The following is a 14,801-nucleotide window of genomic DNA, read 5'->3' as shown; positions in this document are numbered from 1 at the left end:
CTGTCAATGAATTAAGAAAAAAAAGAGTGGGACATGATAGAGCAAGACTGCATGGGTTACTGATGCCAAGGAAAATTTGTCCACAACTTAGTCCATGAAGCAGTAGAGGTGTTGCTTTCACCTTCATCCATTGTATTCAGTTGAAATGAGAGATGGTTGCCATCTGGAGTGGGTAGAGTAAATTTCTTTTGAGGAAGGGAGCTGTACTTGTGAATAATGTGAGGGTTTTCAAGGGGCAATTGTTTTAGTTAGGCATTTACTCAATATAGATTAAGAATTCTGGTTGTGGATCTCATACAATGATTAACTGGCTTTAGGCTACAAACTAGATCTTGGGCATAGATTTCTTGGTACAAGGATGCAATAAAATATTGATAATATCTAATTCTATTCTCTATTGTAAGGAAGAACAACTTACAGGTGGTTCTCTTGATATTGCCACACTGTCACCAATTTTGGAGAAGATTTGTGGCTCAGGTTGTAAGCTTGCTCACTGAGCTGGTAGATCTTTCTCAGATGTTTCATCACCATGCTAGGTAACATCATCAGTGAGTCTTTGATGAAGCGCTGGTGTTCTATACCACTTGCTTTTTGTGTGCCTTGGTCTGTTGTGGTGGGTGATCTCACTTCCGGTTCTGTTTCGGAGAGGTTGGTAAATGGGATCCAAATCAATATGTTTGTTCATGGAGTTCCGGTTTGAATGCCAGGCCTCTCAGAATTCCCGTGTGTGTCTTTGTTTAGCCTGTATTGGGATGGATATATTGATCCAGTCAAATTGGTGTCCTTCTGTGTGTATGCATACTAGTGATAGTTAGTCATACCATTTGGGGGCTAGATGGTGCTCATGTATCCTGGTGGCTAGTTTCCTGCCTGTCAGTCGAATATAATGTTTACTGTAGTCCTTACAGGGTATTTTGTATATGACATTTGTTCTACTGGCTGTTGGTACGAGGTCCTTTAGATTCATCAGGAGCTGTTTCAGTGTGGTAGTGGGTTTGTGGGCTACCATGACACCTCAGGGCGGGAGTAGTCTGGTCGTCATCTCCAAGATGACTTTAATGTATGGCAGAGTGGCTAGAGATACTGGGCGTGTTGTGTCTTCTTGTTTAAGTCTGTTGTGCAGGATCAGCGTACTGCACTTATCAGGTACCCGTTGTTCCTGAATACATTGTATTGGCGTTTTTTCTTGGCTTCTCATAGTTCCTTGATGCTGCAGTGTGTTTAAATAACGTCCTGATGCAAATCCGTTTGTGATTGTTGGGTTGATTGCTCCTGTAGTTGAGTATCAGGTCCATGTGTGTGACTTTCCTGTAAAAGTTGGTCTGCAGCTCTCCATTGGCTTTTTGCTCTACTGTGATGTCTAGGAAGGGGAGTCTGTCGTTGTTCTCTTCCTCCTTGGCAAACCTTATACCATTAAGGATGTCGTTTATGTGTTTGTGGGTTTCTTCTAATTTGTTGTGTTTCATGATGACAGAGGTGTCATCCACATAGTGGACCCAAAGCCTAGGCTGGATTGTGGGAATAGCTGTTCATTCTAATCTCTGCATAACTGCTTCTGCTATGAGTCCTGATGTTGGTGATCCTATAGTTTTGTTTGTAGATCTTGTTGTTGAATGTGAAGTGGGTTGTGAGGCACAAGTCTACTAGCTTAAGGATGCTGTCCTTGCTGATGGAGTTGGTGCTGTCTGGTGTTTGTCTCCTTGGTTCGTCTAGCAGTGAGGCCAGTGTTTCTTTGGCTACGGTGATGTTTATTGATGTGAATAGGGCCGTCATGTCGAAGGAAACCATGACTTCATCATCCTCTACCTTGGTGCCTTTGATGATGTTGATGGAGTGGATAGAGGTAAGGGTCACCACTAGGGTCCCCACTGACTTCATCTGCTGGAAATGCACCCAACTCCAGCTCCTCAGAAACCACGTTAGGTAATTGGAGCTGGAACTGGATAAAATTTGGATCATTCGGGAGGCAACTAATGAACTTGAAAGACCCTATGCAGACAACAAGCAAAACTAATGTCATTTACAAAATACCTTGCAGAACTGTAACAAACACTACATTGGACAAACAGGCAGAAAACTAGCCACTAAGATACATGAACATCAACTAGTCACAAAAAGGCATGACACTCTATCACCAGAATCCTTACATACAGATGAGGAAAGACATCACTTCAACTGAGACCACTCATCCATCCTAGGACAAGTCAAACAGAGACATGCAAGAGAATTCCTAGAAGCATAGCATTCCTAGAAGCATGAACTCCATCAGCAAACACATTGACTTAAATTCCATTTACCACCCCCTGAGCAAAAAGAACAGGAAATGACATCACCACAGTAAATGACATCACCAACCTAAGGAAACCTAAACACATAAATAGAAAGGGGGCCACACCACCAGTGCTTCACCAGAGGCTCACTAATGATATTATGTAATAGGGTAATGAAACATCTGAAAACAAAGCTTCCAACTCAGTGAGCAAACTTACATCCAAAAAGGCTAATTTTTCTGCCATGAAACTAGTTTCACCATGTCTTTACATTGTTTCCAACCTCTCTACTCAAAATAAATCACTAGTCTAATCGAGAAATGTAACCTTCTCAAAAAGGGAGTAAAATGATTCAAGATGGAATACCTACACAAATGAATCTAGGCTACAAATATCAACCAAAGTTATCAGTTTGCAACAATATGGACAGTCTCCAACTATTTTAAATATCCGGAATCATTGTTTTCCTCTGGGCACTTCAAATATAATACTTTCAATCGTTCTATAATATATACCATATGCCAAATACAAAAGTGTGCACAACGCGAATATATTTTTTATCATTTTTAAGAAAGAGTCAATGCATTATTTTCTTGAAACTATTTCTCCCATAAGAAATGCGTCTTGGTTAGTCAGTGAATAGAGAAATCTTCCAAGCTCAATGACTGTGGAGTTGTCTGCAAACTAAAATAATACACATTGTTGGAATCTATTTTCTCAGTAATGGAAAACCTCTTTTCCAATTATCAGGAATAGGTAAAGATTGAATTGGTGATACTACTTATTAAACAGTGATCATGATTAATCATAATTTCAGCAGCAGTAATTGATAAGGCCAATTAATAGTGTGTGAATTCAATTAATAATGTTTAATTCATTTCCACCTCTTATAACTGTCCAACACTATTTGTATATTAGACCTGGTCTGCATTCCACGGCCCTAAATTCTGATGTCTTGCTACAGTAGACCCCTAGCATCCCCACAGAGGATGTTAAAATTTGGGCCTACACCATCTTTGGCTTTTTAGTACCTTTAATTTTAGCCTTAAAGGAAATGAAAGATGTAAACTGCATCTACCAAAACTCAGTTAAAACATGCAAGTAATGAGTTTTGATCTAGGGTCTTATATTCCACAATTACATCATAAGTACCTTACACATAGCTTGTACAACTATATAATAGGAGCGCTATTATTTCTGGATTAGTTCTTCTAATTGTTGGCAGAATTGTCATGAAGGGCTCCTTATGCTGTTTTCTTTTAGATGGAATTTCTACTAATCAAGCTGTGAAAGGGATAACATGATTGGAGACCAATTAATTCAAAAATGCTACCAATTCTCTCAAATACAAGACGTCCTCCCACTGGCAGACATCTTACTGGAATTAGAAAAACCTTGTTTTTGCAAATTTACAAGGTGTCATAATTCCCACCAGTGGGAGGCATCATCCACTGTTACAATACCAAAATAAAGCTGACATACCAACCACCTCTGTTATTAAAAACTTCTCAGAAATGCCTCCCTCAAATCCTAGCTTTCAGGCGTCAAAGCTGCAGTATATTAGTTGTGTTGTACTAACATATGCTGTAAATGATCACATTTGATTATGAGCAATCATGCAATCCCATGAATCTACAGATTGGTCACTAATTTCAACATAGTCTAATAGAAAGACTTTCATGCATGCAAAATGCTGACCTGGGCCTACTGAATAGTTAAAGATTATAAGATGCACACCTAAAGCCCTTTTAACAGATGGGCGGCACGGTGGTTAGCACTGCTGCTTCACAGTGCCAGACACCTGGGTTCAATTCCTGCCTCAGGCAACTGTCTGTGTGGAGTTTGCACATTCGCCCTGGGTTTGCTCCGGTTTCTTCCTGCAGTCCAAAAATGTGCAGGGTAGGTGAATTGGCTATGCTAAATTGTCAGTAGTGTTAGATGTAGGGGGGTGGGTTGCTCTTTGGAGGGTTGGGCTTAAGGGCCTGTTTCCACACTGTAAGTAATCAATATTTTTGACTTACAGTTCATTCTCTTACTTTGCAATTTGTATTCCAAACATTACTGCACTGTAATTGAATTCACAAATAAAGAGTAAGTTTCACTTGATAAAATATCCACATCATTCTCTGAGAGGTTTGAGGATCCCTTCTTCTTAGTTTCTAATCAAGCCTGTGTTCTATATGGTGCATTCACAAGACTTTTTTTTAAAAGCAGTCAAACATTAATGCATTTTTAAAAAACTGAATATGCCTTCTTTTTTGTTCTACCTTGAATTACTTGTCCCCCAATTCCAGCATAAACTGCCATTTGCTGGTACCTTTGTTCTGACTAGCAATATTCTAAATGACCTTGCAAATTCTGATCTGCTCAGCAAAAGGCAGTGGGGTGCATAGTGGCTCATCACATTTATTATGGCTGATTGCAATGCTCGTAATTTCAAACAATAATTTTGAGCTATTTTGTGTTAAGTATAAATATTATATTACAATCTTCATGTCTTGATTTCAATATGGGGGATGTGAGACTGCTAGTGAATAGACGCTCTCCGTTTCAGGCAGTGACTGTGTTTTTATGTGTGAACTATTTATATTAAATAGGAAAAGTCAGCTGTCACTGACCTCAGCTGAAAAGAATTCCAATATCAGCAATCGATGTTCAAGACAGAAATGTTGATGAGTTACTCAAAAGGCATGGTTTATGGATTTCCAGATCTCACAGCTGGTATATGTTTAAACTACCATCTTGCCTGTGTTTTCTTTCAGCTCCAAGAGGACATGAATTCGAACAGAAAGTAGTATTGGTGTACCAGTCATTCAATAGAGCATGTCATTGGGAAAAATAAATGCTCTGATTCTAAAATGGTTTTATGAATAAATTATTTGATATTGTCACCTGGGAGACTATCCTAAAACAAAATGGGTGAGTAATTTGGACACTATTTTTATTTCCAAATTGGTGAAATCTTTTAAATTTATTAAAAGCTAAGTATTATAGCCCTCCTGTTTGTACTCTGAATCTAATTTCATCTGTATTTAATTCTACTACTCTAACTTGAAAGACTTTGACTCAATCTTATAATCAGTATTGTTACTTGCAAAGAATTATTTGAAGGATAATTGTCAGTGGCTCTCAAACTACTCATCAGTCGAAAAGTAAAGAACTGGGCTTAGAAATTCAATGACACCTCTTCCTAAACCTCCAGCAAAGTGGATGCTCTTAACACACATGTTCATTATGAGACGAATGTGTATCTCATTGTTCGAAAGTGCCAACACTGATTTCATATGTTATCAGGACCAGGAAAACAGTCAAACAATCATGGAGTTATACATCACTGAAACAGACCCTTTGGTTCAATCAGTCCATGCAGACCATAATCCCAAACTAAACTAGTCACAGCTGCCTCTACTTGGCCTATACCCTTGCAAACATTTCTTATTCATCAACTTATGTAAATGTCTTAAACGTTGTAACTGAACCCATATCCACCATTATCTTTGGAAGTTCATTTCTATACACGAACCACACTGCATAATAAAAAAAAATGTCCCATGCCTTTTTAAAAAAATTTTCTCCTTTCTTCTTAAAAATATGCCTGGAGTCTTGAAATTCCCCACTTGAGGGAAAGGACACCTGCTATTCACCTTATCTATACCCCTCATGATTTTATAAACTATTGTAATGTCAATATGAACTTTCTTTTGTTGAAACAAATTAGTGAGTTTATTACTTTAAGCAGCCAGACTACTGATCACATTAATATATGTTAGAATTTTCCAAATAATATTAATTGGATAAGAATAATGAAAAGGGACATTTTGAAGATTGCTCTACTACAGTTGCAATTTTTTACCATAATTATTTTTGTCTTCACCAGCAATATCTTCTCTTCAGCAACTCATGGTACATTGTGGTCCCCATGAGGAACCACATGCCTCAGAACAAAATGTTTTTCAATACTTTCAATCTAAAATGCTGAATGGACCCACAGTCAAAAAGAAAAATATAATGTATTGCTGTTGACTACTTTAATTTGTTTCCTACACCTCTTCACATTTTCTATTGTTTCAATATATACCTTGCCTGTCTCATCAAAAACCTTGTATTGAACATATCAGAGCTTTGAATAAAGACAAGCCTCTTTTCTTAACTAGGAAAGATAAACGTTAAAAAAATTAGGTCCAATTTGATTTGCAATATAAGGATTATATACTTCTCAAATTTAAACCAGATAAACAGAGAAATTAGGGAGACAAAACCCTTTCAAAAGTGAAGGAAATACTTAGCATTTTTCCATTATTTCTATTTTACACAATAAAATTGTATCCATATTAAAGGATGTAGTATGAAAATTTTGCATGTCATTGTAATGCCATGTTCTAGTATATCATGGACTGTCTATTAATACTTGAAAATTTTGAACACAGATAAATGGATATTGCAAATCATTTGATCATTAGCATTCCAAGCTCAAAATAGTTCTGAGATTTAAAGAAAGTAATCAATTAAATATAAACATTCACAGCCAATTGAAGAATGTACCTATTCCTTTGTTTAATGGTGGACTGTCAATTAAGGAACAATAGCATTTGAGCTAGCTCAAAGTTTTCATTCACCATGGACATCATTGAAGTTCAATGTCCATTAGTTGAATATTAATGGATCTCCATTGTGTCATGATTGAAATTCACTCAGTTCGGTTTGAAATAGGATCAAAAGTGTCAAACAAAAGACATGATTTATAATCAATACAGCATCCACTTTTGAAGTAAAAAACTGAACTCGTAGAGGTCACATTGTAAGGAAGCCATTTGTTGTACACTTTGAACTTTTAACAGTTCAGCAAGAGGCAGTTGTATGACAGAATCCCTTCAGAGAAAAAAAAGATTGAACTGGCCTTAAGTCAACTAAACAGCCAACATATTAAACAGAATTACCTTAAAAGGAATCTCACCTTTGCATTCCAACTTCAAGTTCACCTGAGAACCAACCTGTGATAATGTAGATGAGATGAATAAATGAAACATGTTATTTTGTTAAATCTCCTGGGTTAGCCTATAGTAATAAATAAGCTTCTTTATTTCAAAACTCAAAAAAAAACTTTCTATCGAGAATTGTTAAACAAAGACAATCATTCTGAGGGTAACAAAACACATACGCACTGTATATAAAAATAACACACTGAGCACAGACAGTGAGAAACAATTGTGTTTGTGACAATACATGTTTGACAATTTTAGTAAAATTTGATTAAATTAGTTTAATATATGGTTTAGTATGTCAGTGTTGGGGGCTTTGTGCGGCATGACCGGAGCAAAATTTAGTTGAACACTTGTAGAGGGGATGGGGTGTGGGGTATATGTTAGTGCTGTGAGATGAGGTGGAGGTGATCTGATAGGGCTAGACAACCACGGGCCACTGTTGCCTTATATCTGCTGCTACTGCTGGTGCCTGTGTCCTGAGGTGTGATCTCGGAGGTTGCTTCAGTTATGAAAGTTGAACTGGGGGCCTGCAGTCAGGGATGTGGGAGATTTACATGCAGAAATACTACTGCACCCCCTACAGTAATTTTTCCCAATCCTTGCTCTGATTGTCAAATGTCCCATAGGAGTTATTGTTTTTGCACTGCAACTAAGCTTACCACTTTTTAAAATATGTTCAAAATTCCTTTGGATAAGCATGTGGTTTTCTATGTTGAGAGTGTGGTGCTGGAAAAGCACAGCAGGTCAGGCAGCATCCGAGGAGCAGGAAAATCGATGTTTCAGGCAAAAGCCCTTCATCAGGGAAATGATTCAATTTTCCTGCTCCTCGGATGCTGCCTGACCTGCTGTGCTTTTCCAGCGCCACAGTCACGACTCTAATCTCCAGCATCTGCAGTCCTCACTTTCACCTATGTGATTTTCTGTGGCATGCAGTGTTTCAAGATTTTGCAAACTTACCTTTCAGCAAAACTGACAGAACAAATACATTCGATATCAATTCTCAGGATATGCTTCAACTGATAAACCAAAAACTGAATGAAAATGTATCTTATCCCAGCCTTTATGGCTTTCCAAAATGTTTTGCTGCCTACAGTTCACAGGAAATATGTCCCCTCCAGCAATCTGAAAATCAAACCTCAATTACTTCCTTGAGTTCACTTCAGCATTACTTCAAGGTTTTTATTCCTTTGATGATGTATCAGAAGACTATCACTAGTTTGGAGTTTGTGGTGGTAATGAATGATGCTGTCAGTATTTGCCATTATTGTACTTCTGAAACTTATTTACAAAAAGCTAAACATCATTTCAGCATTTAGCATCGAATCAAAACAATGCAATCAAAATAACTTTTTTCTCACTTTCCTATATTTTTCCCCACATTAAGTATTTATCCAATTCTCTTTTGGAAATTGCTATTTAATCTGCTTCTATCATGTTTTCATGTAATGCAGATTATAATTCCCTAACAAAAGACTTTTCCATATTAATCTGTATCTGCTTGTTACTCATTTGAAAGTCTTCATGGATTTTGAACTCCCCCACCAAACTTCTCAAAAACTTCTGTATCATAAGGAGAACAACCTCAGATTCCCCAGTATCTCCAAGTAGCTGAGATGTTTCTTCCCAGTTCTATTCTGGCAAATCTCCTCTATGTCATTTCTAAGACAATAAATTCCTTACTAAAATGTGGTGCCCGAAATTGGTCACAATGTATTAAATGGGAACAAACTAATATTCTAAGCCATGCAGCAACAAACAGAAGTTATGGAATAGATTCTTCACAAATCATCTCTTTACCAACCAGATATGCAGCCACACAAAATAAGCTAATGGTATTCCGCATTTAAGTGAATTAGCCACATACAAAACTGAAGTAAAGGGAATATTGAGCTTAATCAGTGTTTAATGAAGGGTTAGCATTATTTCCTAGCTTTTTTACTCGATGTTTCTGTTTTTAAAGCTAGATATCTTGGTTGCCTTTTAAGTTTCCTTTACATGTTCATTACTAATCCATAATTCTCAACAATTTACAAGGATGTTGCCAGGGTTGGAGGACTTGAGTACAGGGAGAGGCTGAATAGTCTGGGGCCGTTTTCCCTGCAGTGTCAGAGGCTGAGGGGTGACTTTATAAAGGTTTAAAATATCATGAGGGGCATGGATAGAGTAAATGGACAAGGTCTTTTCCCTGGCGTGGGGAAATTCAGATCTAGACAGCATAGGTTTAGGATGATGGGGGAAAAGTTTATAAGGGACCTAAGGGGCAACTTTTTCATGCAGAGGGTGGTACGTGTATGTAATGAGCTGCCAGAGGAAATGGTGGAGGCTGGTACAATTACAACATGTAAAAGGCACCTGGATGGATATATGCGTAGGAAGGGTTGAGAGGGATATGGGCCAAGTGCTGGCAAATGAGACTAGATTAGATTGGGATATTTGATTGGCATGGACAAGTTGGACCAATGGTTCTGTTTCCATGCTGTACATCTCTATGACTCTAATAGAAATTAAAATGGTTTATCAGAGCGAAATGTTGACATCTTAACATAAATCACTCAAAATTAGGAACTAATAGTCATACATCCTAAAATATAACATTGCATTTGGGATGGCACACTAGCTCAGTGGTTGCCTCACAGTACCAGGGACCTGGGTTCACAGCCTCCGGCGAGTGTGTGTGTGGAGTTTGCACTTTCTCCCAACGTCTGCGTGGGTTTCCTCCAGGTTCTTCAATTTCCTTCCACAGTCGAAAGATGTGTACATTAGGTGCATTAGCCATGGGAAATGTTGGGTCACAGAGGTAGGGTAGGGAGGGGAGTCTGGATGAGCCAGTCTTAGGAGAGTCGGTGTGGATTATTGGACCGAACAGACTGTTTCCACACAATAGGGATTCTATAAATCTGACACCAAATCCTGGAATCCACACACACAGAGCAAAATCCAGAACCTCACACATTACTATCAGTGGTTTCAAACTTCTCTGGAGATGGTACTCTCTTGAAGTCCCAGTTATAATCAAATAGAAACCACTGAACTGATGAGATCTCAGTCCTTTATCCCATTAGCCTCTCAGGACTGACTTATATAGCGTCAATTCCCTACACCATCCAGCAAGACTTTGGCAAGGTATATGCTGTGTGGACTAATGGTGCCCCACAGCCATTTGCCACTGATCCATTAATAGATTGAAGGTGGGACTTGCACCTAATGGATCAAAAAGTGCCACACTAGTGAACAGCTGACAATCAGAGGCTAGTGGTTCTCTAGTATTGAAAGTGCTAACAGCAGCAGTGACTACTGACAGGATTGCATTCAGGATTTGAGGAGGAAACCAGTACTCAATACAGCCAAGCAGATGAGTTAGAAATATCCCCAGGAGTCAAGACTACAGGCCCCATGAAGTGGGCTGGGTGGGGGGGGGGGGGGGGGGGGGGTTGTTGGGGACTAGAGCTTGAGAGTGGTGAGCTTCAGGGGTGGTGGGATGGTAGTTGGTAATATTATGGGTAGGGGATGGGGACACTTTCAAGTGCCAAAGAAGCCTGTCCTCCCCCTATCTGCTATCAACCAGTGTGTAGAAACTTGGTGGACTGATTGTTTCATGTGGACCTCTCCTGTGACCATTTAAATCTCATCTATTGCAGGATGAAACCCTTATTGGACATTAACTGTTCATTTGAGGGTCTCAGTTAGCTCACTGATAGTGAGCCATTCCAGCCGCAGGTACAATAGCATTGACAACAGGAACAGCTGAGTACATAATGGACTTGACACTCATTGCGTTTTATGCGCCTTCCTCCTCTACATTCAGACCTGCTTGTGGGTAAGTCTATAGCACAGTATGGTGTTATTAGTGAGTAGGCAAAGGTCTGGTAGAGGGTGTACAATGTTAATAAATGTGAAGTCATCCATTTTGGGAGGAATAACAGTAAAAAGGACTATTATTTGAATGGTAAAAAATTGCAGCAAGTACATGAATGACAGAGTGTTGGTCTGTGGGTGTAGCAGGCAATTAAGAAGGCAAGTGTAGTTTTGTCTTTCATTGCTAAAGGGGTTGAGTTTAAAAGCAGAGAGGATATGTTGCAGGTGTACAGGGTTCCGGTGAGGCAACAGCTGGAGTACTGCGAGTAGTTTTGGTCTCCTTACTTGAGAAAGGTTGTACTGGCACTGGAGGGGGTGCAGATGAGGTTCACTGGGTTGATTCCGGAGTTGGGGGGATTGGCTTGTGAGGAGAGATTGAGTATACTGGGATTATATTCATTGGAATTTATAAGAATGAGGGGGGGAATCTTAAAGAAACATATAAAATTATGAAGGGAACATGTGACAATGGCTGCTCCTTTAACAAGGTTATGCTGTCTATGTTTTTTTTCCAGAGAGGTTGTAAAAGCAGCGATTCCGAAAAGCTGATGTTTGAAGGATTTTAGGGCCAGTTTGATCGTAGCCATCAGTACTGCCTCAGGCAAAAGGCTTTCAAGTTTTTAAGAAAAAACAGTTTGACAATGAAAGGGGAGTGGCCAGTTCTCCCATACCAACTTTTCTCTGGTTTGGTTTTAACAAGCAGTCTGGCTGTTAACTGAAAGCAGTCAGTCAGTGGTGAGGCTGCTGGATCCAAAGAAGCATGTCCATGCTGATTTTCCCTCTCTGACATCTCTCCTGGAAGACCCTGTGTTTGATTTTTGTGCCAAGGGGTGTTTATGGGGATTGTTGCAAGTATTTGGAATAACATCATTAAGCTGGAATTATCCGTTGGATTTTCGGAGAGGTTAAGTTATTCTGTACTCTGTTCTCTTTTGTTTGTGATTCATTCGGTGACCTTGTAAATAAATTCTATTTTGTTTAAAGCTAGGTGGTTTGACCAGCAGCATCGCTCCTACAATACCCACCATGGACCTGCTTAAAACAACTAGCAAAGTTAGGCTCTAGGCTACTTACTTGATATGTTCTGAGGAGGGGTCTGGCCTGGTCCATAACAAATAGATAAGATAGAAGTGGAGTGCATATTTCCACTGGCAGGTGAAACCAGGACAAAAGGGCATAGCCTCAAAATTAGGGGGAGTGGATTTAGGACTGAATTGAGAAGGAATGTCACCACCCAGAGCATTGTGAATCTATGGAATCCCCTGCCCAGTGAAGTAGTTGAGGCTTCCTCATTGAATGTTTTTAAAGCTAAAATAGATAATTTTTTGAACAGTAAAGGAATTAAAGGTTATGGTGAGAGGATGGGTAAGTGGAGCTGAGGCTACGAGAAAATCAGCCCTGATCTTATTGAAAGGCAGAGTGGACTTGAAGGGCAAGGTGTCCTTTCTGCTCCTGGTTCTTATGTTCTAATAGCCTCAAAAGTCTCACATTGCTGAATAAGGTGTATCTTGGCTGTTCATGGAGCGCTATATTAGCATTATTACTGAAAAATCTCTCTGGCTCTGAGAAGCGAATACTGTATGTATGGAATGTTGATTTTCGTCATTCTATAATAAACAAAACACAATTTCTAAGGTACAGCTTTTACTTTATGCTCATACATAGTATCCAAACATTTATATTGCTCTCTGTAAAATTTAAAAAGTGAAAGATAATGAGCATTTAATGAGGTGGTGGTAATTAGTGTACTACTACACCAGAGATTCAAGTTAATGTTCTGGAGACCTGGGTACAAATCCCATTATAGCAGATGGTGAAATTTGAATTCAGTTGAAAAAACTGGAATGTAAAGCTAGCCTAATGGTAACCATTGTTGATTTTTGTGAAAACCCATTTGATTTACTAATGTCTTTTAGGGAAGTAAACCCAGCCTACTTGTGACTCACATCAACATGGTTGACTTCCACAAAATCAGAAATTGCTGGGGGAAAAAAAACTCAGCAAGCTTTGCAACATCTGTGCAGAGAAATCAGAGTTAACGTTTTGGGTCAGGTGATCTTTCATCAGAACTCATCTTAGCTCGAAAGAGGTTGATATTTACATAAAAGATAAGGTGGGGGGAGAGAAGAATGGTGGTAGGAGTAATTGATAGGTGGAGATAGAGCCCAAATGAAGAGAAAACAGTTGGACAGACACAGGAGTGGGTAAAGGTCAGCCTGGGAGAATGAATTGCTGCTAATGGGGATGGTGAGTAGCTGACAATGGGTTGTGTTCAATAACAACCCATGTGATGACAAGGCCTGGTATGTGGGGTTGGAGTAAGGATATGGGAGAAGGTGCTCAAGCCCTAAACTCATTGAACTCAATGCTCAATCCAGAAGTTTGAAGAGTTCCCAAGTAGAAGATGAGATGCTGTGCTTTCAGTTTGTCATAGAGTCGAGTCATACAGATGTACAGCACGGAAACAGACCATTCAGTGCAACTCATCCATGCCGACCAGATATCCCAACCCAATCTAGTCTCACCTGCTATCCCTCCAAACCCTTCCTATTCAAATGTCTTTCAAATGTTGCAATTGTACTAGCCTCCACCACTTCCTCTGGCAGCTCATTCCATACACATACCACCCTCTGTGAAAAGATATCCCCTTAGGTCCCTTTTATATTTTTCCACTCTCACCCTAAACTTATTCCCTCTAGTTCTGGACTCCCCCGCCCCAGGGAAAAGACTTTGTCTATTTATCCTATCCATGCCCCTTATAATTTTGTAAACCTCTATAAGGTCATCCCTCAGTCTCCGTCACTCCAGGGAAAACAATCCCAGCCTATTCAGCCTCTCCCTATAGCTCAAATCCTCCAACCCTGGCAACAATCCTTGTAAATCTTTTCTGAACCCTTTCAAGTTTCACAACATCTTTCCAATAGGAAGGAGACTAGAATTGCACGCAATATTCCAATAGTGGTCTTATCAATGTCCTGCACAGCTGCAACATGATCTCCCTATTCCTGTACTCAATACTCTGACCGATAAAGGAAACCATATCAAATGCCTTCTTCGCTATCCTATCTACCTGCGACTCCATTTTCAAGGAGCTATGAACCTACACCCCATGGTCTCTTTGTTCAGCAACACTACCTAGGACCTTTCCATTAAGTGTATAAGTCCTGCTATGATGTGCTTTCACAAAATGCAGCACCTCACATTTATCTCAATTAAACTCCATCTGCCACTTCTCAGCCCATTGGCCCATCTGATCAAGATCCTATTGTAATGTGAGATAACATTATTTGCTGTCCACTACACCTCCAATTTTGGTGTTATCTACAAACTTACTAACTATACCTCTTATGCTCACATCCAAATCATTTATATAAATGATGAAAAGAAGTGGACCTAGCACTGATCCTTGTGACACTCCACTGGTCACAGGCCTCCAGTCTGAAAAACAACCCTCCACCACCCTCTGTCTTCTACCTTTGAGCCAGTTCTGTATCCAAATGGTGAGTTCTTCCTGTATTCCGTGAGATCTAACCTTGCTAATCAGTCTCCCATGGGGAACCTTGTCAAACACCTTACTGAAGTCCATATAGATCACATCTACCGCTCCCCTCATCAATCTTCTTTGTTACTTCTTCAAAAAATTCAATCACGTTTGTGAGACATGATTTCCCACGCACAAAGCCATGTTGACTAT

This window comes from Chiloscyllium plagiosum, chromosome 23, assembly GCF_004010195.1.
Source record: "Chiloscyllium plagiosum isolate BGI_BamShark_2017 chromosome 23, ASM401019v2, whole genome shotgun sequence".
Lineage (NCBI taxonomy): Eukaryota > Metazoa > Chordata > Chondrichthyes > Orectolobiformes > Hemiscylliidae > Chiloscyllium > Chiloscyllium plagiosum.
This window is presented reverse-complemented; position numbering follows the sequence as displayed.